The sequence below is a fragment of the Rattus rattus genome, chromosome 2 (genome assembly GCF_011064425.1).
Source record: "Rattus rattus isolate New Zealand chromosome 2, Rrattus_CSIRO_v1, whole genome shotgun sequence".
Classification (NCBI taxonomy): domain Eukaryota; kingdom Metazoa; phylum Chordata; class Mammalia; order Rodentia; family Muridae; genus Rattus; species Rattus rattus.
This window is the reverse complement of record NC_046155.1, coordinates 50,808,990-50,834,616: the sequence shown is the minus strand read 5'-3', so window position 1 is coordinate 50,834,616 and position 25,627 is coordinate 50,808,990. Positions and strand designations below refer to the sequence as shown.

The 25,627-nt window shown below is 38.2% G+C and overlaps 1 pseudogene; it reads left to right on the top strand.

Moving 5' to 3' along the window:
• The first annotated feature begins 12,248 nt into the window (after window positions 1–12,248).
• LOC116893081 lies at window positions 12,249–19,467 on the top strand (annotated as a pseudogene).
• Window positions 19,468–25,627: the final 6,160 nt, after the last annotated feature.

Sequence of the window (25,627 nt, the reverse complement as noted above, 5' to 3'; positions counted from 1 at the left end):
TCAAAATCCTTAGTCATCAGGTAAATGCGAATGAAATCTACTTTGAAATATTATTTTATACTAACCAGGATGGCTAAGATCAATAAAAGAATATGACAGCTCATGATGGGCAAGGATGTGATGTAAGGGAAACATTCATCCCCTGTTAATGGGAATGTAAACTCAAACAGCTACTATGGAAACCAGTATGGCATTACCTCAGGATGATCAGAATTGGTCTGCCTTAAGATCCAGCTACATCACCAGTGGAAGGGGAAGCCCTTGGTCCTGCCAAGACTGAACCCCCAGTAAACGTGATTGTTGGGGGAGGGAGGTAATGGGGGTAGGATGGGGAGGAGAACACCCATAAAGAGGGGGAGGGGGATGGGAATGTTGACCTGTAAACCAGGAAAGTGAATAACAATTGAAATGTAAATAAAAATACTCAAGTTAATAAAGATGAAAAAAAAGAAAAAAAAAAAAAAGATCCAGCTACATCACTCTTGAGCAGATGTGCAAAGGATGCTTTATCCTGCTACAGAAACACTTATTGACCATGTTTATTGCTGCTTTATTCATAATAACAAGAAACTTAGATGTATGTCAACAGAAGAATGGATCAAGAAAATGTGGTTCAGTTACACAGTGGAGTATAATTTGGCTGTTAAAAATTAAACCCTGAACTTTTCAGAGGACTGAATGGAGCTAGAATGGAATCATCCCAAGTGAGGTAACTACAGCTACAATCTATATAAACATGAAAGGTAGGTAGAGAGTAAGGGACCGGGGTGTAGGGATGGATCTCCCTAGAGAGGGAAAATAGAATAGAAAGGTTTTTATAGGTGAAGTTGGGCTGAAATAGGGGAAATCAAACAGGAAGGAGTATGGAAGAAAGTAACATGGGAGAGACAGCTCAAAGTAAAGACTATTTGAGGGATCATAAGGAAACCTAATACCTTTAAACTTCCTATAATTTATACATATAAAAAGGCTATTTAAATAAAATTGTTAAACCAAAGGGTAGTCAGAGCCCCAAATTGGCATCTATCATCACCAAATGGAGCATTTAGTATCAAAACGGGTTTGATCTGAACAGCATCCACCCCTCACTGCTGAGTGGTCAAAAACCTGTGATGAAGCAAGAGAAAAAAAATTAGGAGGAAATCAAATAGTATTCTTCTGTTAAAGGACTATAGTAATGAAATGACTCTTATGACATCTGCTACACTCATAGATCTGAGAATTGTTCAGCCTTGATTATAGAAGATTCTTCCTGTAATGGTTGGGAACAGATACAAAGACACATACCCAGAAAATAGGGAAAGAATGAAGACTTTGGCATATATAGCCCTAAATGGGATGTCTACATCAAATTCTTCCTCCCATCATAGCTCAGGGACCTCCTTAGTAGAGCTAGATTTTAAGAGTCAGAGGGGATAGGAAACCAATGGCCTTCTAGACACAAAAGTCTTGGTGTACATATGAATTCATAGATGCTGTAGCAGCATTCACAGAGCCCGGATGGATAGGTATTATATGGGGTCCTAGAACTGAAAGGATTAGTAGACGCATGCTTCCTGCCCTACCCAGAAGTAGTCCCCAATTGACAAACACTTGAAAATGAGAAATTAGTCTTTTCTGAGGGATTCTTACTGATGAAACAAACCACTCTTAAGGGGTGGCGCTGTGGCCAACACAGACCAAAAAGTGGAATCTGTGGATATTTATTGACTCATGATGTTGTCAGAAAATTTTATTTTTTAAAAATTATGGGTTCTTTGTATATATATTATAGTTTCTCGTTCAAGATTTTTATGGGACCATGTGTGTTTTTGTGTCTCTATGTGTTTCTTGTGAATTTCTTTTTTTTTATTTTTACCTATGACCATATTCTGATTTGTTTGTTTTTGGTTTAACATATTTATTATATTTTATTTTATTATTATATCTTAGATACGGCTTTGTTTCCTAACGAGAAGCAGCAAGCCATTGATTTAGATGAGAAGCAAGGTATAGAGGAACTTGGAGGGCGGAAATCAGTTATCCGAATATATTTGTATGAAATAGTCTATTTTCTTTTATTTGCAGTTATTTTTTATAATTATATTATTTATTTATATTCCAGACATGCCCCCTCTTAGTTATCCCTTCCAAGGTTCTTAATCGCATTCCCCCTCCTCCTTGCCTCTGTGATGCTGTTTACCCACCAACCCACTCTCCTCATCACTCCCCCTAACCCCGTTCCTTGGGGCATAAAATCTCCACAGGATTAGGCACATCCTCTCACACTGAGGCCACATGAGGCTATATATGTACCAGTGACTAGCCACTCTATGCTTTTTGGTTGGTGGCTTAGTCTCTGGGAGCTCCCAGGGGTTCTGGTTAGTCAAGACTGTTGAAATTCTTGTTGGGCACTGAAGGGTAGTCATAGTGAGTATAAAGCTAGTTTGGCCCTCCAATGAACAACTGTTAAAAATACAATGTTTTATGCTTCTAAAAACTCTCTGGGTACAGTGACTTCAATCCTTCCCATAACTCTTCTAAAGAGGTCCTTGACCTGAGACTAATGCTTGACTCTAATTATCTAGATCTGTCTCAGTCAGATGATGATAGGGCTTCTCAAAGGATGGCCATGCTAGACTCCGTCTGTAAGCACAGCATAGCAGAAGTAATAGTGTCAGGCTTTGGTGCTCACCATGTGATGGATCCCAAGCTAGGTCCGTCACTGGTCAGCCTTTCCTCAGTCTCTGCTCTATTATTGTCCTTGCATTTCTTATAGACAGGGAGAATTCTGGATCAGAAGTTTTGATAGTGGGTTGGTAACCCCGTCCCTCCACTTGGAGCCCTGTCTATCTACTGGAGGTTGTCTCTTCAATTCCCTATCCCCTCTGTTGGGCATTTTGGCTAAAGTCACCCCCAGTGAGTCTTGTGAGTCTCTCAAATCCTAGGTCTCCTGGAATTTCTAGGGCTGCCTACCCACCAGGCCCTAGAAACTTCATATCTCCATTCATTCTCCTGGCCCTCTGGGCTTCTCTCCTGTTCCACACATATCTGATCATGGCCCCCGTTTTCGCTTCCCCTTCCGTCTCCCACACTTGTCCCACACTCCGCCTGCCTTTCATGATTATTTGTTCCCCCTTCTAAGCGGGAATATATACCTCCAAAATTCCACCAGAGAACTCCTACAGCTGATAAACAACTTCAGCAAAGTGGCTGGATATAACATTTCCTCAAACAAATTAATAGCTTTCCTTTATACAAATGATACGCAGACTGTGAAAGAAATTAGGGAAACATCCTTCACAATAGCCACAAATAATATAACATATCATGTTGTAATTCTAACCAAGCAAGTGAAAAATCTTTATAACAAGAACTCCAAGTGTTGGAACACAGAAACGCAAATATCAACATGTACTCAGAGAGTTTTAGAAGCCTAAAAACATATTTTTTAATAGTTGTACATTGAAGGGCCAAACTAGCTATACAGAGTCACTCTGACAACTCTACTCCGATGTTTAATGCTTTATGCATGCAGCCATCTATAAGGTTTGTCAACACACTGAAAGGTTATTTGCCCCACGTTGGGTGTCAACCTCAGTATATGTAGGCCGTTCACTGTTTTCACTGCTGCTGTACATCTCTCACTAATTCACCAAGTTTGTTAATGTTGCTGGTTCAGACCATAATTAGACACTGAAGGCTTAAACGTTTGCTGAGCAAACCTTTGGCCTTGTGCTGATGATGACTAGTAGATGTGGTTTGTTTATGTTCGGTTTCTGAGCACAGAAAGTACACAGCATTTTCCTTAGCATTGAAGTGGAAAGGAGATAACGGAATAAGAACATCGCAAAGGAGGGCAACTATTCAGGAGGTCTGAAGCACTGGAAAGCGATGTGAGGATGCTAAATAATATGTAAATGGACAATGAAAGATGCTGCATATTCTACACATGGGCAGAGACAGCTCTCCTCACCATATCATTCCCTACTGGTTTAATCTGAATGAAACAGAAGAGTAGAAGTCAGCACCCACTGTTTCTACATTGGTGTTACTTTATTTGGTGAACTTCATAAGTAGGTGTATGCATAAGGTCACGATTCCATAAAAGTTCAGCGTGATGAGTAATTCAGCTTTCTGAGATGATGAGAGGGCTAACCACCGTAGCCTCTGAGGATGACCTCAGAGTACCAGCTTAGGGGAAATCACTTGGCCGAGTGAGCCATCTTAAGCAGCGGCTTGCCATCATCCTCAAGGCCCCCTTCACCCACTGTCGGCAGGGTCATCCTTCATTTATGTTGATGGATGGTCCTCTAACATGCTGGGTCTCATCTCAGGGTAATCAAGCTAAGATTTAGTACCCTCAAGTCACTAGGATAATTTTAAATTCAAATAATACTTCGGATAAAAATAGAACAGGCCAGTAAAACCATCAGGAGAAATGAAGACTGACACTTAAATTTCTCTAAATACAGTAAGCAAATGGTTTGTCAGCCCATTGACTGGTGGGCTGTCTTAGACAGAATATAATAGATTGATGGAGAAATTTAATACTGAATATATTCTTTTAAGATTTTACCTTCAGAAACCAGGAAAATCCTCTTCTGAGAAAGAACTTCCGGCTTCATTTTGCTTCTCATCCTGGCCCAGGCTTTTAAGAAGTCTGCAATGAGTTGACTTATATACCACCGCTTTAAGCCTTAAGATGAGCCTGTTTATCAAAGCACCAACATTTCTTCTATATCATGTCCCATGTACTTCTTATGGAAGTGACAAAAAATTATAGGATCTACATAGATCTTGAGCCTTTCTCCATTTTGATGTATCTCAATTTCTAATTTATCAAATGTGTTCGTGAGTACAACAGACCATACATTATTGAGGAAAAATAAATACTATGTTCTATGTCTACTAGGTAGTTTTGAGCCAAAGATTGGTATCTTATAATCAATTTTTTAGGCTGTGTTTATGTAGCACATTGATCAGGAGTCATTCTGAAGACAGATTGTGACACTCTTCTTGTTGGGGAAATTGATATACTTAGGAAAGTTAAAGGTTTTTGGTTTTTAACTTTTAAGTCTGAAACTAATTGAAAGAAGATTTCTATGTTGTAAAATGAGTAATTTAGGGAAGGGAGTGAAATATAAAACTACCTCCCTGTGTTATTAATACTTTACCCATTTTCTACTTTAGAGCACATATATTCAAGTATATGCTATTATCAACTCTAGCAAGCTATACAGGATTATAGGAACAATAACTAGAGCTACAATTTATTAATTTTTTTACATCAGAAGCTAAGACAGATTTCTTACATATTCTAACTTATATATTTGCATCTTGGCTAATCTTCAATATGTAAAAAATAAGAATGTGCAAAAGGATTAAATATTTTTGTTTTTCTTTTCATTTTTTTTGTTTGTTTGCTCTTGAAATGGGGCTTCATTAAGTAGTCTTGGCTCTCCTGGAACTTGTTCTGCTCACCAGCTGGCCTCAAACACGGTGATAACCCCGCCTCTGTGTGGCTGCCACCACCTCACTAATTTCTTATATGCCAAAACATGCTTACATCATTTACTATAGAATTGAGACATGTTTATATACTTACTTACTTACTTTTATTTATTGAGCTTCTTGCACTTATATATGTGCACCACATGTGTGCTTGGTACCTACGACGTCTAGCAAGAGGCGTTAGATTCCCTAGAAGTGAAACTACATAAATGGGAGCTCAGAAGTAACTTTTTAAACACTGAGCAAGCTCTGTATACCTTGATAGTTATTAAACAACATCATCCAAGATATATAGCTTGCTTGTGAAATGGCTAAGAATGAGGGGTGTGTGTGTGTGTGTGTGTGTGTGTGTTTCAAAATTTTCAATTTGACTGACTAAAGGGATATTCAAATAGGTGATATATTATTTCTAAGCTGACATCATATTATTTCTATCTATGAAAGTGTTTCTGGAGAATATTGGCATTTGACTTGTTACACTAAGTAAAATCTATAGTTGCCTATGGGGGTGGGAAGTCTATAATCCATTAAGAGGAGATGTAGAGCAAAGCATTAACTCATGCTTCCTGAGCTGAGGTTTACAACTGCTTTCTAGCTAAAGGCAGATGACAGTGTTCTGACATGTTAAAAGACTATTGTTTTTATCCAGGAAACTTGATGCTTAAGGAAGCCTCTTTTGTTCATAGGGCTAAGAGCAATATTTAAATAGTCCCCTAAATACTTACCACGCAATTTAGCATATAAAAGTTTCCTACCAAATGTCTTCTGAAATCTGAAATAACTATATTGAGCATTTATTTAATGCATGGTAGCATTCTAGTATTGTGTGACAAACTATCGTAAATATATAGCTCAAATATCTATTAATTATGTCAAAGTATAGGTTAAATGGTTTCACAGCAAAAGAGATGTCAAGACTAAGGTCAACACAGTGATAGAAAGTCAGGCCTAAATCACACCAAGTACCCTTTTCTGTGCTCAGTCTTGTTGGCAAATTTGGTGTGGAACTCTCGGTGGGTGGACTGGGAGGGAAATAAAACCTGGTGTGTAAAAATAAATTTAAAAAAATAATAGCCTGGGAAAGGGCGTAAAAACCCAGGATAGCTAAAACTATCCTCAACAATAAAAAGGACTTCAGGGGGAATCACTATCCCTGAACTCAAGCAGTATTACAGACAATAGTGATAAAACTGCATGGTATTGGTACAGAGACAGACAGATAGACCAATGGAACAGAATTGAAGACCCAGAAATGAACCCACACACCTATGGGCACTTGATTTTTTTTGACAAAGGAGCCAAAAACCATCCAATGGAAAAAAGATACCATTTTCAGCAAATGGTGCTGGTTCAACTGGAGGTCAACATGTAGAAGAATGCAGATCGATCCATGCTTATCACCCTGTTCAAAGCTTAAGTACAAGTGGATCAAGGAACTCCACATCAAACCAGACACACTCAAACTAATAGAAGAAAAACTAGGGAAGCATCTGGAACACATGGGCACTGGAAAAAAATTTCCTGAACAAAACACCAATGGCTTATGCTCTAAGATCAAGAATCGACAAATGGGATCTCATAAAACTACGCAAAGCTTCTGTAAGGCAAAAGGACACTGTGGTTAGGACAAAACGGCAACCAACAGATTGGGAAAAGATCTTTACCAATCCTACAACAGATAGATAAGGCGTTATATCCAAAATATACAAAGAACTCAAGAAGTTAGACCGCAGGGAGACAAGTAACCTATTAAAAATGGAGTTCAGAGCTAAACAAAGAATTCACAGCTGAGGAATGCTGAATGGCTGAGAAACACCTAAAGAAATGTTCAACATCTTTAGTCATAAGGGAAATGCAAATCAAAACAACCCTGAGATTTCACCTCACACCAGTGAGAATGGCTAAGATCAAAAACTCAGGTGACAGCAAATGCTGGTGAGGATGTGGAGAAAGAGGAACACTCCTCCATTGTTGGTGGGATTGCAGACTAGTACATCCATTCTGGAAATCAGTCTGGAGGTTCCTCAGAAAATTGGACATTGAACTGCTTGAGGATCCAGCTATACCTCTCTTGGGCATATACCCACAAGATGCCCCAACATATAAAAAAGACACGTGCTCCACTATGTTCATAGCAGCCTTATTTATAATAGCCAGAAGCTGGAAAGGACCCAGATGCCCTTCAACAGAGGAATAGATACAGAAAATGTGGTAATCTACACAGAATACTACTCTGCAAAAACAATGACTTCAATGAAATTCATAGGCAAATAGATGGAACTGGAAAATATCATCCTGAGTGAGCTAACCCAATCACAGAAAGACATACATGGTATGTACTCATTGATAAGTGGCTATTAGCCCAAATGCTTGAATTACCCTAGATGCCTAGAACAAATGAAACTCAAGGCGGATGATCAAAATGTGATTGCTTCACTCCTTCTTTAAAGGGGAACAAGAATACCCTTGGCAGGGAATAGAGAGGCAAAGATTAAAACAGACACAGAAGGAACACCCATTCAGAGCCTGCCCCACATGTGGCCCATACATATACAGCCATCTAATTAGACAAGATGGATGAAGCAAAGAAGGGCAGGCCGACAGGAGCCGGATGTAGATCGCTCCTGAGAGACACAGCCAGAATACAGCAAATACATAGATGAATGCCAGCAGCAAACCACTGAACTGAGAATAGGACCCCCGTTGAAGGAATCAGAGAAAGAACTGGAAGAGCATGAAGGGTCTTGAGACCCCATATGTACAACAATGCCAACCAACCAGAGCTTCCAGGGACTAAGCCACTACCTAAAGACTATACATGGACTGACCCTGGACTCTGACCTCATAGGTAGCAATGAATAGCCTAGTAAGAGCACCAGTGGAAGGGGAAGCCCTGGGTCCTGCTAAGACTGAACCCCAGTGAACTAGATTGTTGGGGGAGGCGGCAATGGGGTAGGATGGGGAGGGAACACACATGAAGAAGGAGGGGGGAGGGATTAGGGGGATGTTTGCCCGGAAATCGGGAAAGGGAATAACACTCGAAATGTATATAAGAAATACTCAAGTTAATAAAAAAAGAAAAAAAATAGCCTTGCACCACAATTACATGACCACGATACTGCTTTTTTTCTTACTGGAACTGTTCAAGGCTCTCAGTGGTTCTCAATCTGTGGGTCATGACCCTTTTGAGGGGCACATACCAGATATCCCACATATCAGATATTTGATAAAATGTTATGAAATAATTTTATGGTTGGGATTGACACATCATGAAGAATTTTATTAAAGACTCGCAGCATTAGGAAGTTGAGAGCCACCTTAGGCAATCACTTGAGGCTATTGCCTTTCTCCTGATCATCAGCAGTACACCCCTCTACCAACAAATTTTTTCCATTCAGTCTCCTACAAAGAATCTTATAGAATGTCATATAACCATGAGGAGATTAATCCAGCATCATTATTCACCAAATCTAACCTAATCAAAAGGCCTATCACATTTACTGTTTTTTATGTGGGAGGGAATGATCAAACAAACTCAAGTCTTTTTGCTTACAAGGCAAGCATGTTACTTCTTGATGCAACTTCTAAGACCCCCAGATAATTCTGGAAGATTTTGTTATCTGTACACATCATTTTGGTAACTCACGGTGCAAAAGTCACGGACAACGATAGGAGAAACAGTTAAATTAGGCAGCAATCCTATCTAAAATGACAAAACACATAGTAGCATTCCATTGTGACCCTGACCATTCAGAATGTTCATGTGGGCATCTGAACAAAAAAACCAAAAACTTTATGGAGAAAAGAGAATGTGCTTGGCTTGAGTTTGTCAGGGGAATTGGAGACACATGCATGTGGAGAAGTCGGTTGTAGAGGTCTATATCAGTTTTAGAGATCTTTAGAAGCTAGTCTTCCTGTGTGAGAACTTCATAATCAATGCTTTTCCTTTTTGCTCGATGGTACTTTTCCCTCATGGTGTTTTAGATTTTGAGATCATTAAATAAGGCATTAGCTAAGTTCGTTTTATATTAAGCAAATACAATTTATGCTCTAAGCTCAATAACTGTCTACTTCATTTCGATTGTACAATTAACTAATGTATCTTTAAAGATTTTGCTCCCAGATTTTATGGATATTTATAATGTATGTTGGTCAAATCCACCTGCCAAAATTCTGTCCCTTCCAATTCCTTCCCATTCCCACAAACCTTAACTTTTCACAGTTTGCACAGCCTTTGATCTTCCAAACTCAGCTGAGGGCTGCCTTTTTTGGGGAATTTTGCCCAGTTTCACCTAATCTAGTGTATATAGCCATGAATCTCTGTGTTCATTGAAAGTTGGTAAGATATAATATTCTAACTTGTGAGTTCTTTTAATTTTCAGGTTTCAAAAATGTGTGTGGCTCAAAATAGCCATGAACAGCAGGTTAATTCCAATTAAATTATCACCATTTTAACCATTGTTTTAATGATTTGATTCATAATGAATCTTAGTGTTCCCTCCCCCTGGATTAGGCACACTACCAAATTTTATTTGTTTCTCATAGGATTTACCTTCCTCTTTGTATGATGGCCTATACAGGTTTTGATCTTGACTATTGAGTAACATCCTTCCTTCAGGTGTTTACTCTGCCTTGTGCACTGTGTTCTTTTATCTGTAGAATGTGCTTTGCAATCCTACTGTCTGTTCACCCCACTTACCCTTCAGATTATCTTAAAACTTTCCTTCTCACAGAAGCCTATCATGGATATCACTTTTCCTTCCACTTCGCAAACACGTTTTCACTAACAGAGTATTATGAATTATCCTATCAGCTGATATTTTCTGACTAGAATATACACTATATATCATTTTTATTTACTGTACTTTCTTTGGGATATCATAATGTAATTATAATATTTTTCCCTTCTCTTTTCTCTCTCCAAACCATACACACTTCTTCACTCTCCTTGAAACTCAGGGCTTCCTTTTTCAATTAATTGTTTGTTTGTTTGTTTGTGTGTGTGTGTGTGTGTGTGTGTGTGTGTTTGTGTGTGTGTGCACGTGTGTGTATACATATATAATATATGCACATATAATATATATATATTGCATGTATGTGTGTGAATACATATATATATATTCTTAAATATAACCTCTGAGTGTACCTCCTATAATTTTATTTGTAATTATGTTTTCAGGACTGACCATTTGGCCCTGGGTCACCAATTTGTGTGCTCTTACCTGAGGAAAGCCACCGGCACTACTCACAGATTTCCTTAATAGCTTATAGTTATTGGTGTAGGTTTGTCCTAGAACAAGACCTTACATACTGTAGGTCCTTGATATCTGTGTTATTTTAATAACTGTAAACAACATTATAAAACAGAACTATTTCCTATTTTACCGACCCATCTCATTGTTGCAGGAAAATAATAGACAGAGATGGAAACTTAGACAAATCATAGCCAAGTGTAAATGCTAAATTCAGACCTTGGTTATAACTGAGCATAACCTATTTGCAAAAACAATGACCCTACATGAGAAATGCAATGAATTCATACAGAGGTAATAATTTCTTTATCTCCCTAAATGTCACATTTGTAAGAAGAGGAAAGTCTTTCTTCCATCTCTTTCTTGTGTCCCTCACTGCAAGAAGGATGATTCTCGGGCATTCATTTGGCTATTGAAGACTCAAATACATAAACAAATGCTGGCATTAAACAATAGTGATATTTACACTGCACACTCAGATTCCTTTTTCAAGAATAAGACATGTATTTGTGAACTGTAGAGAATACGACAGTTAGTCTCCCCTTTGCACTAAATTAATAATAAATTAAAAATGATATGAGAAACACAATTTCTAGGCATCAGGAAAAATCTTCTATTGTTGTTTTATTATCATTAGTGAATTAGTTTTGATTTTTTAATTTCTTTGTTGCTTTTGTTTAGAAATTTAAATTTCCTAGTCTAAAGGGATGATAGCTATAAAATCTTTGTCTTGTTTCTCATGAAGCCGATAACAATCTTTCGTTTTATAAACATCAACCCCGGTTATATACTAAACACAGCCTTTGATTCATTAAACATGACACAGATACAGATACAATTACATTTTTTTCAAATTATATTAACCTGTAGGTTGGAAAAATGCCAACTCAACTGCTCTTCTGGGAGAATAGAAATCAATCATTATCAGAAAATCAAGTTAGATTGGGACAAGAAGCCTAAGTCAACTATCCTAGTGAATAAAGGCATGCTACCACTGTCTGCATCTCACTAGAAAGCGAATCAACTGAAAACTGGATTGATCCTGAAGGTGTGAACTAATGTTTCATAATACATGTTAGTGTTGATTCTCCCTCTCTCATATCATATGAACTGGAACATGCCACTCAAAACTCTGAAGAAATCTCATGGACATCACTCAAGCACGTTCCAACAATCCTCAATCGCTGGGGGACAAAAAGACTATATAGAACATGTCTGACTTCTATTTTTTGAACAGAAATGAAAGAGAACACATGGGAAAAGTTCCTAACTTTATTTTTTAGTGAAATGACTAAATGTTTTGCTATGCTGAAATAAACATACTAGCTATCAAATCAAGTGACAACCATCTTCTGATCTTTCTTCTGTGAAGAATTACAGAAGGAAGAAGAAACATGGTTTGTGAGGATATTTAAGAGACACACATATTAGGGTGTTTTTGAAAATGACTCTCAGCTATGATGCAGCCCACACTGTGACTCTGATGTAATCTGCTTCAATGCGATGCTGACGGATGTGGATCCTCCCTGTTTCCTCGAGTTGTTTGGTATAAGGTAATGGCTGTGTCCTGACAGACTGTTTGATCATTTGGGGGCCTTGCTGCTCTTTTGCTGGATTTTCCATTGTGAAGGGAAGTAAGCAGGACTCAAAGAAATGAAAAATATATTTGTCTTAGAGTTTCTATTTATAGGAGGAAACACTATGACCATGACAATCCTTATGAAGGAAATCATTTAATTGATGCTGGTTCAGTTCAGAGGTTTAGTCCATTGCCATCACGGCAGAAAGCAGGGCAGCATGCAAGCAGACATGGTGATGCAGAGTTTTACTTTCAGATCCACAGGAAGAGAGAGAGCCTGAGCCTGACCTGGTTTCTGAAACCACAAAGTCTGTCCCCTAGTGACACACTTCTTCCAAAAAGGATACAACTACCCCCACAAAGCCAAATCTCTCAATAGGGCCATTACGCTTGATCCTATGGGGACTATTTTCATTCAAACCATTACAATACTTAGATAAAATTGTAAACTTTCTCTTAGTTGAGGAATATGTCTACTGTCTACTAATATAAAGCCAGTCAATAATCAAATACCACCCAAATAGAACACATTCAGGAGATATTATTCACTCTTCCTTTGGGTGTGGTATACCTAAGGTTAGTAAGGAGTCTCACCAGTTGGTTGAAGATGGGGTTCAGTGGTAATGCTTGAGCAGTTTTATTCTGCAATGATATCACCCATGATAATGAACATTTGTACATCAGCATGGTGACACTATTCAAAGAAGAAATAGCATTATTAAGAACCTTTTTTTTTCATTACAGGAAGTATAAGTTAGTAAACTTAGAATCCCATTGTCTGAAGCACAGCCCCTGGTTGCCATTTTCTTATGTCCCTGCTCTTACTGCTTTGTTCACTGATCCTCTGGTCTTTACCATCATTCTGTGTCTCCTTCCAAGTCTCTCCAGATTTATGTGAATGTTAACTATTATATGAGTCCTGTAATGTCTAACACATACTGAACATTTTTCTGTTAAACATACAATTATTTACTATATTATATTTACCTCCACGTGGTCTTTTTCCAAACTAAATGCTACATTTATCTACAGATTAATTTGATGTTGCTTTATACAGGACAGGAAATTGGGGGTTCAATCCAGCATTATATAAATCATCATGCTGTGAGGATTTGACTGACATTTTTAATATGAGCGTTTGTCCTTTCTAAATGACTTTAGACAACTCATCAAAATATGTGTTAAGTAGAAATTAAAATTAAAGTTACTCACTTGACTTTCTGTAAGGCTACCAAATAAAGGATTGATCTTTTCTAATATCAAATTTCCTTTACAGAGTATCTGAAATTTTTCTATCTATAGATACCAAGATATTATATTCTTTCTAACATCTGGGAGACTTGGGCTTAGTCATAACAACTGAATGTTAGAACTAATAAAAACTTCTCAAATATACTTTGCCTTAATTCTTTTTATCTTGTGTATTTTTCTTCAATTAAACATTAGCCCATACACACAATCTTCATATGTAATTATCAAAGATTATAGCAGGACTTCTTTGGACTCTCCACGAATTAAATAGTGACTTGGAGGCTTCCATTATAGTTTAAAGCTTAGGCCCTTTGCTGAGACAGTGTACACTTACTATTTAATTTTATCCAACTATATTACCTTCCCCCATCATGTGGATATCTCTATACTTTACCATCAGGTGAGGGGAGGTGCACAGAGCTATCTGTGCCCAGATATGCAGGCTCAAGGCAGGGGAGAATGATCTTTTTTGTTTTGTTTTGTTTTTTTTTCTTTTCTTTTTTTTCAGAGCTGGGGACCGAACCCAGGGCCTTGTGCTTGCTAGGCAAGCGCTCTGTCACTGAGCTAAATCCCCAACCCCAAGAATGATCTTATTTCTGCCAATCTCAGGATAAAATTTCAAGGGTTTGGGCATGCCTTGACACCACTCTTGCTTCAGGCCTGATCTTCCCAGCCCCACATCTTGCCCTTTCTGTTTTCTAAAGGGAAGGTATTCATCATAGTCATCTTCCTATAGGTTTGGAATGCTTTGTTATTAAACAAGAACTTAATTGGCAGAGATTTTGCAATGCTACTTATCTGTCATTGTAGAAATTCAATGAGACAGGAGGGGGGGCTCAGTGACCATTATGGGGTTAAGGAGGGAAGACACAAAGTGACCAGAGTTTGAGTACTGAGTTTCAGATGTCCTGGGGCAGAGCAAATTTGGAGAGTTTGCCAGAGATACTTAAGCACCTGTGTATTTTGGTCTCGTAACTCAGATTCAGTAACACAGAAATAGCATGTATTCTCTAGTAGAAGACAAGTTCCTCTATGTTCATCTCTCAGTAAGTCCACAGCTCTCTGATTTTGTAGAACAACCCCTGCTAGAGAGGTGATCTGTGATGGAGTGACTTGAGACTATATCTGTTGTCAAAGCCATTGCCTGGTCAAGATTATCCTAGAAGTAGTCAGTCAGATGATGTATTGGAAGAGAACTTTTCCAGGAGCTCCCCTGGTGTCCTAGGAAATGGTGAGACTCAGTCTGATGAGCAATGGGACAAGGACTTTTGATCCCTTCCTAGCTGTAAAGTGAGTTCTTTGAGCTCATAGAAATTCACCTGTGAAAGAATCATTAGAAGCGTGCAGAAAGCTTGAAACCAGAATTTAACACAGGAATTAGCACTGTTACTGCAATAGAGAAGAGCAGGTTGGTTAGCACACATTGGCTTAGTGACAGCCAAGGCAGAGAGCATTGGAGACTTTGCGGGTTAGTGCCCATAGTGTGTAAAGCAGAGGTAGTAATAAGGAATGCACAAGAAGGGGACCATGTTTTTATTATCCTCTGAAGCTGAGAAAGAGTGATATGGGGGAAACAGGCATGAAGCCCCCTTTATATTTGTATGTAGAAATGAATAGAATTCATTTCCTCACTCAACAGAGTCTGAAGACTTCTGTAGAGGCGGTCTGAAAAGTGAGGGTACCTTCAGGTACCAGACCTGATACACGACTGTGGGACCTGATGTGCGGCTTGTAGAGGGGAGTGGTTCTTCCCAGTAATGGGTTGAAGACGTGGATGAACAGAAGAGAAAGTGGATCAATGTCTAATTTAACAAAGGATCTTGAAACCCAGAGAAGCAAATTAGCACAGAATAAACACTGAGAAAAGATTAAAAGTCCCTTTGAGGGCTAAATATTGTACACTTTACTAGGCCAAGTGATGAGGGCAATTCGCTGTCTGAATCAATTAATGGTGGTCCCATGCCTTGGGAAGTAGTATATTATTGTCATGTCCCCTCTTGCCTCTATCAGTAAATATGAATGAGACCCCAATTATAGGCTTCTTTATAAAGAACACAGGGGGTAACCCTACAACAAAGGTAGGTCAGAAATCCATCTTTCCTTAGTGTAATGATTATCAATTTTCCCCAAGAATCCTATTAGATTAAGAAACTAAGCAATAGTGATTTCTGAGCAATCATTGAATATTGGAGAAAGAGTGAAAAGGGGGTCATGAGGATATCACATTCATTCCCTAAGGTTTGCAGGGCTACATCCTTGCCATTTCTAATCATAATGGCAAGTGCATTCACCTCAAATAGAATTCTAGGTGCACCACCTGTGGAATGTAGATCCATTCCAGAATTCATTCCACGGGGCCGACTTAGCACTCTTATGAGAGTAGAGGAGGAGTTTCACAAAGAAGGAGTAGGAGGAGGAAGGGGAGCAGGAGGGAGAGGAGGAGGAGGAGAAGGAGAAGGAGAAGGAGCAAGAACAGGAGGAGGAAGAAGAAGAAGAAGCAGAGGCAGAGGAAGAAGCAAAAAAGAAGAGGAGGAGGAGCAGGAGGAGGAGAAAGAAGAAGAGGAAGGAGGAGAAAAGGAGAAGAAGGAGGAGTAGGAGGAAGAAAGAAGAAGAAGAAGAAGAAGAAGAAGAAGAAGAAGAAGAAGAAAAGAAGAAGAGGAGGAGGAGGAGGAAGAGGAGGAGGAAGAAGAGGAGGAGGAGGAGGAAGAGGAGGAGGAAGACGAGGAGGAGGAGGGAGAGGAGGAGGGGGAGAAGAAGAAGAAGAAGCAGCAGCAGCAGCAGCAGGAGCAGCAGCAGCAGCAGCTATATGAACATTGTTGGATCATACCTGGCAAGTGCTATTAGGGCTGAATTAATGGCACCTAAAGCTTCAATTGCCTAAGAAAATAGTGCTGGACAGGAGGTGGGGTTTTTATCTCCCTTTAGGAGAGGAAAGAGTGGCTGTAGGGTACTGCTGGGGAGAGAAAACCATTGTCAAAGCCAATTGAAGTTTCCCAAAAGGCTTTAAAGGGAGGCAATATTTGAGGAAAAGAAAGAGTGGTTCTAAGACAGAGTACTGAGGTGAGGGAAATTTCTACACCCAAATTGTGATGATCAGATTAAACTGCATTTTGTGAAGAGCTATTTTAAATCCTATGAAGGATAGGATTTAGTTGATCCTTAAATTGTAGGAGTATGTAAAAAAAAGTCCCCCCACTTTAAGATATCATTCACATAATGCTAAATACGGAGTCCTTTGTCTATGTAGGGACTTAATGCTGTGGCAACAGCATCTTGGCAGATGGTGGGGCTGTTTGCCATCTCTTGGGGTAGGACTGTCTACTGTTAGTAGAGGGTATTGAGAACACAAAGGTTTGGCCATCCTATGGATGGAGAGGAATAGAGAAAAAAATCAGACTTTAATGTTTATTGTTAAAAGACGGACAGTGTCAGAAATGGTAGAAATGAGAGATATCTCCCTTTGTGGATACTTCCAAACCATCATGGTTTTATTAACAGCCCTGAAATACTGTAGCCGTATCCATCCTCATGAGAAACACAGGTGTATTCTGTGGATCGTAGGAGGAGCAAATATCTTGAATAAAGTCTGAAGTCGGAGTTGTTTTCTTAACTGTGCGCCCTTTAAGTACCTCCCTTCAGGGAGGTTACTGTGCAACCCATTTAGTCTTATTGGTGAGCCAGTTGAAGCCGGGGACCTTATGTTTAACACTAGCTCCTAAAAGTGTGAGTAACCTAGGGAAGGGGTTTTAAAGTTTTTATGAGCATATCTATCCTTATGGGTATGATTATGGGAATAACCACTTACTCTTTTGTAATTTTTTTATTGGTTGACTAGTGAGAGAAACTTTAAGGGATTCCAGGATATCTCTTCCTAGAAGAGTGGTGACAATATTGCCCTCAAGTAGGGGGCATATCATGCCTATAGACCTATTAGGCTCCTCCCATTTTGGAGGTTTGTTTGGTATTAAAGGCATGGGAACAGCCTCCTATACCTAGAAGTTGAGCCCACAGATTAGTTCTCAGTCTTTGTGCAACCTCTTCTTTTACAGTTGGTTTATCTGCTCCAGTGTCAATGATACATTTGACAATGTCACCTATTTTCATGGTTATTTTTGGGTGGAGGCCTTCTGAGAGCCTGGAAACCCATTAAAGCCTCCATGGGAGCAGTTTTCCGTCCTAATGTTTGGGCTGAGGCTTGCCCTATTTTAAGTTGAAAGGCTTGCCATCCTTGTCATAATGGGAGTGACACTGTCTTCTCCAGTGGATGCTCTTAAGGCATCAGGACAGAATGTCTTGGGTGAGGTAGCATACCCTCTGCTGGAGGGGATACCATTATTATATTCATGTCTCTCTCCAGTGTCCCTTCTTGCTACATTTAAAGCATGCATGCTTTGCTCTCGTAGCTGCTGTAAATGCCTAAGCAATGGGAGCAGCCTGGTGGGGTGCTTTCCCGATATCCTGAGTGGCCACAGTCCATTTATCATAGTGCTCATCTTTAAGGCCCTGTCAAGCAAGCCTGCACTCAACAACCATAGCCTCATAAATGATGCTTTTATGAAGGCGATCTGTGGCTGTAGGACAGGGAGTTTTTTCTTTCTAAGCTTGTTTTAGTTCTAAGAATAAAGAAAAGAACCTCTTCTGCTTTTGGGGGTGGTGGTGGTGGTGGAGGAAAAGCAGGGAGGAGGTGGGGAGCCAGAGGATGGAGTGATTCTGCCTGAGCCTAGACCCAGAGGAGCACGTGGTCCTACCACCCTGCTAGCTGTGCTACATTTTAAGCTCCCATGAAAAAGACTTTCTGGCTGCTGAACAACTTACAGCCCAACTTAAAGAAGAAAATAAATTTAAAGAAATCATTACACAGATACCAGCCAAAGGATCAGGGGTAGAGCATGAAGATGAACAAGAAGTCATCCTTCTTTGAACAGAAGAATCTGGAAGAATGTGGCCTGTGAGCAGAGTTTCAACCCATGAGGATAAAGAAAGGATTTGATACTTTCCTGATGATCATTTGAGTCTCAGTGATTTAATCAAGAATGAGAAAAAGGGAACAGATATCAATCAAAACAGACTTTTCATAAAAATGTCATCTAAGTTTATGGGAAAATCACATGGAGACTATTATACTCTCAATGGCATGTTTGTCTCCACAGAAGCTGAGGAAGAGCATTGTGGTAGGAGGAAGAGAGCCAGAGGACAAGAGCAACTGCTGAGTCTTGCTGCACAAATGGCAGTGTCTGTACTGTTTCCACAGCTCTCAGCTCCCCAGTCATCGTACAGTTGCAATCGGTGAGAAGGTTTATTTATGTTTGCTCAGTTTCCAGTCTCTCACTCAAGAGCATTGCCTGACAGTCCCTCTGCACCCTCACCAAGCAGCCACTGTATTAGATGAAGATATCTAGGAGGAGATTCAGATGTTTTGGAAATCTTTGGTAAAAATGTTTGAAGATAAGGATTGGATTGTATGTTTTCAGAGACAAGTATGAGTTTGAAGGAACAGTATCATATGGTTTATGAGTATATCCCTCCCCCAAAGGAAGTGGGTGATATGGCTCCCATCTAGTTTAAGAAAGCCATTATGGAAATCTGATGGAGAATGGTTTATGAATAAGAAGTTGATTGATTTGTCTCCAAAACATATTAGAAAGTCTGTACCTAGAGGCTTGCCTTACTTGCTGTACTTACTTGGCCTTCACAGAGCATTTGCTCACATGATTGAAAAGCAGTACAAATTTCCTCACTACTTTGGAAAGGAAGTCATTGGTGGTATGCTGGGTCTAGAACCAAGGCTGTGGAGGAAGGGAATCTGAGAAAGCTTTGAGGACCAGATGAAGAATGTTACAGTTTGCTCAATGGTGGAAACCATATGATGTCAGTAAAAGTAAAAGCCTTTGAGTTTATGTTATGTGTCCTCTTCTACGCTGAGCCCATTCAGTTTGTGTCTATTCCATCTATAAACAACTGTGCCTTGGGCTGTAGGAAGAGCATCAGCAGCAACAGCAGCAGCAACAGGATCAGCAACAGCAGCAGTGGCTGGCCACTCTAGTCACTGACGTCCATGTTAGGTCAAGTTGTTTTCTTCATCATGGCTCCTGGAAACTTGGTTTGGGTGAATGTGGAATAAGAGGAAGTGTCTCAATTCCACATTATTGGCTCACATTTCGTTCTGTGTCTACTTCTGCATGTTCCAAATTACTCAGTTACTGTAGAGAAGGACTTCTTTCCAGAGGTCTAGCAAGGATGCAGGGGAAAGTGGGTCTGCTTCCAGGTAGATTCTGCCGCCTAGCTTCATTTGTACTTTATAAACAAGACTGGATGTTTTTCAGTGTTGAAACTGAAATTTATTTCCTTAGTTTTATGGAAGAGTTTCTTTTTTACTGGTAGCGTATAGTATCACTATGCACTACCTTGATTAAAGAAAAATATTAAAGGATTAAATGATAATGAAAATATTCATAAATGCAAATTTGTTTGTTCTGGACCTTGAAATAGTCTGAATTTTGGTAATCATAAATGTAATTGTTCTAAATAACTCAATTTTCAGTTGTCTGTAGCTCATGTAAATCTGAAGTCTGTAGCCAAATCACTGTATTGGGGTTGTAATGTTGTCTCAGATGTTAAATAACGCAGGTATCCAGGGTATGTTCTCCTGTTCCTACTTAATTAAAGGTACTTAAGTTTTATTGTTCTTAATATTTGATCTTGAGAAAACCTTGGATTTATAAAATATAAATTGTAGGAAGTCTTTTATAACATGCTTTTAAAAAAACAAACTATGATGTTTTGTCAATGCCTAGAATCAGTGCATCAGTGTGAAGGGTGCTCACATGTTTATTTTAATGTCAGGTCATCACTGTTTCCATGTTATTTGTATGTTGCGAAGGCAACTGTTTCTTTTTATTTTTTTCTTTTCAAATGCATAATGACAGAATCAGCCTTTTCAGAACTCAATGCAGAAGCCCATTAAAAGCCTGAGTATGTACCAATTGTATGGTGTATATGCTTTATATCCATCTGCCAGATTTCATTTCTTTCGCTACCTTTAGGGTTGCAGGTAGTACAGCTTGATTAATGAAAAAATAAGTAGGACAACTTTTTATGATGTCTGTGGCTTATCTCCAAATGTTACTCTGTATATTATCATACGTATTATATAATTGCATATTACTATGTACTCTATATTTATTCCATGTATATTCTAATATACATAAAATGAAGTCTATCTCCTCATACTGGCAAATGTGATCAAGCGTGTATCCTATATAATGGATGGTCTCTGTTTCGAATTATCTGTACTTGTATAAATAAAAAGGTTAATTCTGAAATTCTGGAGTAAGTTCAGCCATTTCTATATACAAAACAGCTCATGACTAATGCCTCTGTTAATTTAGATCGCATTGGCTTAATACTCTGATGCCTTGATTATGTTTGGTTTTGTATCATAAGTTTGGCTTGCTCCAATTTTTTTCTCACGTGAGGGGATCTTTAATATTGAGTCATTTCTGTTATTAAGGAAAACAACAACAACAACAAAAACAAAAAATCAAACTAAACTAAAGCAAAGGAATAAGAAAATTCTGAATTTCTGTGTTATCTCATCCTACAGCAGCAAAGCTGTGCCAGCCATTCTTGGAACTTAGATGTTGCCTTTCTGCATTGATGGGACCTTAGCAGAATACTTGACTGCCATCTTGTTCCCAGAGAACTCTGAGTTTCAGCTGCCATCAATTACTTCTTTTCTATTGGAAAGAGCCTTTTTCCTGCTTCTATCATGACCATTTGTAATTTAGCATTCTACCTCTCAGTCCTATCTTTATCTAAGTGTGCTTTAGCTTGATCTTTCTCAGAGCATACAGAGAAAACTTTGATCATCTTTTAACACATTGTAATTGATTCCTGTTCCAGGTATTGGCCATCAGGTCTTTATTACAAAATTCTATAGAGAGAACCTCTGAACAATTCTCGAGTGCCCTTAGACAGGTGAGGGAGGATGAATATTTCATAATAGAAAATCAGCTAACGGGTCATAGAGTTGGCTGTACCAGAATCCTGACAGTACTCAGCCCTCTGCAGGTTCAGAATCAACAATTGAAATTACAGTGACACGTTTTCATACAATGTGAACAAAAGACTACCCTAATAACAGACAGGCTACCCTTTTGCTATAACTGATCTCTAAACACCAAAACTTTCAGAGGGTAACTCTGACTACTCTTCTTAGTTTTCCTCTTTCCCATTAAGTAGAAAAGACTATACTTTAAGAGTGTGAGTTAACGTACCCATCTGCCATTCTCCATGTTTCAAGCAATCCCTTGCTCTCCTTCAGAATTTGTAGAGAAACTAAAATTCAAGGTTCATCTTTCTTGTTATACCTGTCATTAAGAATTTATATTTATTCTTCTTCAAGTTCTGTAAATACCTACTTGACATCTTTCCTGGAAATGCTACAGTTTTAGTATCCTTTCTTCCTTACTTCCTTTTTTCTTTCCTTTTTAAAACACATTACATTTAGTTTTACAATTACTTCTCACTTTTATTAGGTAGTAAAATGTTATGTCCAGGATTCAAATTTTCTTATTCACGGCTGCTGTCCTTAAGCTATTTAATTCATCTAAAAGTAGAATTAAAATTTATTTGTATTAACTTTAACTTGACCAAAAAAAATTATGGAGCCTTAACCTTGGATTTAATTTTTGAAAATATGTGAAAAATGTTCATATTTTAGGTTTTTGTCGTTTTGAACTATTGTGAATTTACAAGTGTATTTTAAAGGTGAGATGATTTTAATCCTAAATGAAAATCACAAAATTCTATAAGTGATAAATATGAGTGATTTAATGTATACTTTTTTGTTTATGAATTTGTGCTCCACATATATTGGAAAATAGATAAAACATAGAACTTGAAAGTTACTTGAAATCTATTTATTTATTAAGAAAATTGTAGGGCAAGAAAATAGTGAAGACTAATAGTATGTTTGTCTATTAGAGTTTTGTATCTAGCCTTTTAACTTCCAAACCATCAATACTGAAATACCATGATACAATACACTTTTATAAACAGCGCTATCGCTTTAATTTACCCTCTAAAGTTAGAAAAAATTTATAGTCTCATGAGAAAACACCTTAATTATTTCATAAATGTATTTTGATTAAGGCAATTTTTAATAATTCCTGAAAGTTTTTATGGAGCTTTAAACTAGAGGGAAGAAATGCATTTCATGTTAAAAGTCAAATGTGACTAAAAATCTTTCAACTTTTTTACTCTACTCAGATTGCTTTATAGCAATTACAATACACTTCTAATTTTTATGAATTTGAAGATAACTTCCAGGGAAATCAAACTTTAGGAATATCACTAAGGTTTCTCAACTGATTCTCAGTTTCTTTCTGGTAGTCCTAGTGCTTTCAGTCCTATAATGGTGCTTCACTTGGAGAGAGTCTCTAAAGTTATAGTTAAGGTCTTTCAAGTAGGCCCTGGTCCAACATGATAGCCAGCCTTAGAAGAAAAAAGAAATTTGGAAGCTAGCAAGATACCTTGAAGGGCAAAAGAAATTGTTATGAAGCTTGGTGACCTGAGTTCTGATCCTAGGACCCATATGTCATAAAACAAACAAACAAAACCTGACTCCTACTATTTGTTTTCTGACTTCCACATGTGCACCACTGAATGAGTACCTTGCCCAAACACACGCATACAAAACCCAAAAATAAATAAATAAATAAATAAATAAATATTTTAAGTTAAAAATTAAAGGAAATCAGGACAAAAACATATGGACAAAAAAGCAAATGAAAACTGAAAAGATGACCATAAGCTCAAGAAAGACGCCTCAAAAGCCATCCAGCGTTCTGATTTGAATGTAAAATGTCTGTAATGGTTATATGTTAATCATCTGGTCTTTATACAATGTCTCTGCTATGGGAGACCTTGAAACCCTTACGGCTGAAGCCTAGTTAGGTAAAGTATGGCCATGGTGTTGTGACTTTGAAGACAATAATTGGTCTCAGGGTTATCCAGTCTCCCACTGCTTCTTATCTGCACAGTATGATGAGGCTTCTCTACCACACGGCCCTTCCATGATGTGAAGCCATGAAATGAAGCATCTGACATCACAAACCAACACCAAACCCTCCCTTCTTCGTATGCTTTTGCCAAGTATTACAACACTGTGGAGAGAGAAGTAACATCACACTCATTACCTTAACCCCCAATGCTTTTCGTCAGAATTCTGTTGTAATAAATTTGTCAAACTCATATAATCTTTGTTACTGACAGATTAACCACACTAACGTGATTAGAGTTTTCTTTAAACTAGAAACCCACAGCTCCATTTCTTCCTCTTTTAAAATGAAGTTCCATGAAATAGGGGGCCCTCAACACTGTAGTCACTTTCTTCTCTTGAACTTCATTTATTCATACTATAATTGGAATGTTTTCCACTAGAGGGGCGTAGAAAAGAATGACACTTAACTTTGCAGTCAGTGGGAGACCATCTAAAAGAAAAGGCTTTCGCAAGTACACAGGAAAAAATCTGTAGTTCTGTCGCCTTCACCACACTGTCTCACCTTTGGGTTTGAGGACGCAGCAGCTATGCCATAACAGTGGCAGATGAAAATAAACTGAAATCTTCAAAACCAAAAGTAATCTAAAACGTATCATAATGTTAACAATACTAGAGACTGTGGATATCGCCAATATGTCCCTAATAAATTTTCTAGACAAAATAAACAATTTTTCCTGAAGTACCATAAAGCATAAAATAAAATATGCTTTTCCTTTTTTATTTGGAAGCGACAAAGGTACAATGTTAGTAAAATCAACTGTATAAAATTATCTTCAAGTATTTAATCTTAGTTTCAAGGGTTGAAAGAAATTCCAGGAAATCAAAATTCTGTAAATGTGCAAACTAATTGGAATGTTTACTATATATAAACATTCAAAGTGTGTAAAATATAACTATGTCAATTAAACTAACTATAAGTTGTCCGACCTTACAAAAGGTTTAATTTCAAAAAATAAGTTAGACTTAAAGTATAATGTTACTCATAATTTGTGCTATATGCAGTGACTATATTTTTAGATCGAACTATTTCATGTGTTCTTTGTTTTACTGTGTCTTATTTGGAGACATTTGCCTGTAATTTTAGGCAAATTTAAGAAATCCAAACAAATTATAAATACTACATAAAACCAAGAATAAAAAGCCCTTCGACATAACTTTAAAATATGTTCAATGTGAAAGTTTTTGCCACATTATTATCCAAGCAATTACTTGTATTGGTAAAAAGATCCAACTCTAATGAATTTTTCTTCTTATCCCCTTCATTTACAGTAAACTTTATTTTGGGGAGTCAGAGTTTGTTCTTGTGATTTGAGTGTGGGGTGTGTGTGTGTGTGGTGGTGTGTGTGTGTGTGTGTGTGTGTGTGTGTGTGTGTGTGTGTGTGTGTGTGTGTGTGTGTGTGTGGTGAGTTTGGGGTACATGTGTCACATCATGTGTACAGAGTTGGAGGAAAACCATCTGTTGCTTATCTCTGCCTTGCCCTCTGTGTGAGACAGTTTCTTCACCACAATGTTGGCCAGGCTAAAAGTGCTGGGCTTCTGGAGACAGATTCTGTCACCTTTTATCTCATAGCCCGCAGGCATTCTGCAACTACAGATGCTGGCATTACTGGGTCTGATGTCCGTACAGTGCTGGGGATCTGGGCTCAGGTCATCAGGCTTATGTGCCATGTGTATTTTCCCACTGAAACATCTCCTCTTCTTGCAGGCCTGGGATTAAAACTAGAGTCTAAATAGTGTTTATGTTTGTGATACTCAAGAGAAATGATGGAAAAGATAAAGTTGTGGTGAAGTGGAGATAAGAGAGCTGCCTGATAATCTTTAGAATCTCATACTCACCCTATAGCATGCTTGGGGATGTATAGACTTAATACTCACATTGCATAGCATTACAGTATCGCTTTTTAAAAATCGTTTTATTCATTTACATTCAAATGATATCCCCCTTCCTGGTTATCCCTCCACGAATCCCCCATCTCATCCCATCTCTCC